Below are 2,734 nucleotides of genomic sequence, written 5' to 3' on the forward strand. Positions count from 1 at the left end.
CCGAGCCAATCAGACCGACAGCAGAAACGTCTGTCAGTCTGGTTCAATCTTGGCTTTTGGAGAAAAGCAGTGATAATTCATGCTCTTGGTTGTATTATATTTATTATTTCACTCTGATGTTTGAGCACCACTGTCAGCGAAGATATTAATGAGCCATCAGCCATCATTTTATGAGGCTGCCCTGTTTTGTGCAGGGCAGCCTCCTTAAGTGTTTTCAATTCTCTAATTTAAAAATACACATGAGGTGTGCCAAGCTGAGGACCTGTTAAGATTTGCTGTTTGTTTATGCAAAATCAACTTTTTTAACAYTATACCTTGGTTAACRTTTTTWATTTGAKTTATTTTTAATTATTAGTTTATTTGGCAGAGACAGTGCACACAGACATAGAACAGATCAAGTCTGCAACAGATGCGTTGCACAAAGAGTRTATAGCTGCAGCTAATTTGGAACTCCAATCCCTGGTTGGGCATTTTTTACATTAAAATACACTGAAAATACATGCATATTTCTGCCTACATATTCATATCATCAACCATGCAGCTTTCAAATTCATATAATAAAAACTATGCATTAAAATACAGACAATTTATGAATCAGAAACAATAATAAAACAAAATTTTTTCTCTCTACATGTTCATAAATAGCCTCGCAACCTCTAAATTTATATAAATTTATCCATACACATAGTCAGTGCCTCATCATCTTCTTGCATTCAGCTACTAAAAATTGTAGCTAAAGTATGAACTCACTAACACAGACTCTCATCCATTAAATCTGAGTACTGGAACTAGTCACATCTTTATTTTTAGTACTTTAGTACATCCAATTCAAGAACCTTTCAAGCATGTTCCAGGACCAATATCCCCTAATTCAAGGACCACATGCAACAGCAATTACCTGCTACTGCTGAGTATGTTATCAGTAAATAATTTTATTACAGTGTAAATTCAATAAAAATCTGAATGTCATAGAGATGGGTCAAAATCCATGAGATGAAATGGACTGAATGTACATATACAGTACCTACACGTACACATACTTACACATGGATAAGTCTAATGAAGGCAAGATGAGGCTTTCCTGAAGCTCTTCAGTAAAWGTGTTGGAAAAGGGTTCGCTTCTCAAAGGGCCGACTTGATGATTCTGACTCAACGTGACAATTCTCCAGCGACAAGTCTGCGTGCATAATTCACGTGCTGTTCCACACGCGTTAACTACACTGACTATGTACAGGAAACAAGAATGTAGTGCTGAAAAAAAAAAYGGAAAAGAATGACACGTTGACAGCAGTYGTCACTCGTGAAATTTCCATGGATTAAAGCAAAAAACTATCTTTTAACTGAAATGTTTTATTGTCTAACGATAACACAAGAATATCCCACCACCTCACATCTGAGGGCCTTTTTTCTACATACAGCTCACAACAACTTACTTCCAAAAGTATTTCAGGTGGCGCTCCTGTGAAATTTAGAAAATCTAACATCCAATTTATATAAATATTTATATATATAAAATAGTTTTGTCTCTTTTGTTATTATATTTTTAATCTTCAGAAACCAATTCAAAGAGCTAAATACTTCTTTAAACAAAAAGTTTATTAGAAACAGAATATCAGAAGTCTACTACACGCCTGCCAACATTTGAGGAACGCCTATTAATGTTAACAAAGAGCTGTGGAGTGCAGCAGTTGTAGGGGGGTCCGTGGACATTCTCTCTCAGAATATTATTTTTCATCTACTCAAAACTGCATTTTCCTGCCATTTGAAGGGCATTTTACTAAATGCTAAGGAGTAATAAAACACAAAATTTGTATTTTATGAAGATAAAACACTAAAAACTGGCATTCAAGATGAACTTTATCTGAGGTCATAATTGAAACTTGGATTGCCCTTATTCTGTTTCTTTTTCATGTTATCACATTATTTATCTTTTATCACAAAATATACTCTGCATCATGTAATAACAAACAGGGGTGTAAATCAGCAGATTTATCACGGTAAACAACATTGATTTGTTTGGATGACGATTTGATGTTTCTCAGTTTCATAAAGTCTCATAAATCAATTCCGATTCAAAAATCCATGAGACCTCCTTTAAATCAACACAGTGTTCAGGTACTGATTCAGAGTCCTCATTTAAAAAAAGAAACAAAAAACCACCAAAGATCACAAAATAAAAAATGAGCAAAGTTCAAATATTCACTGCTTTTCTTTAAAAGTCAAAAGGCAGCTGGGCTGAATGTATTCAGTTAAATGATGACATTTCTACATTACAGATTGTGTGAATCATGCATTATTTTAAAAAACATGATAAATGTCTAAATATTTTCATTTAGTTTTCATTTATTATACTCGTAAACCATTTAAGTCACTTTGTAGCTTTTTTCCATTTTGCTTCTTTATTGTTTTAGCTTTTAGCTATAGCAAATGTAAAATAATTTACACATTTTTCTATTTTATCAAATAGTTTATCACTTTTTTCACTTTGCTGTTATTTATTGAATTATTTTTGTTTGTGAGCAAGATTTGATCCTTCAGATTTTTCTTTTGGCAYCTAAAAAATGAGCATTTTTTCATCTCCCCTGTTAAGTTGCATAACTTGAGTTTGTTTGAGAAATGTCTTTTATTTATTTATGTATTTATTTATAAAAATTAGAGTAAATGTAATCACTTTAATCAGTTCTTTTTAAGTTTTATCCATTTATTATTTACTGCTTTAGCATCTATTATACAT

Source organism: Austrofundulus limnaeus, unplaced genomic scaffold (assembly GCF_001266775.1).
Source record: "Austrofundulus limnaeus strain Quisiro unplaced genomic scaffold, Austrofundulus_limnaeus-1.0 Scaffold8, whole genome shotgun sequence".
NCBI classification, from domain to species: domain Eukaryota; kingdom Metazoa; phylum Chordata; class Actinopteri; order Cyprinodontiformes; family Rivulidae; genus Austrofundulus; species Austrofundulus limnaeus.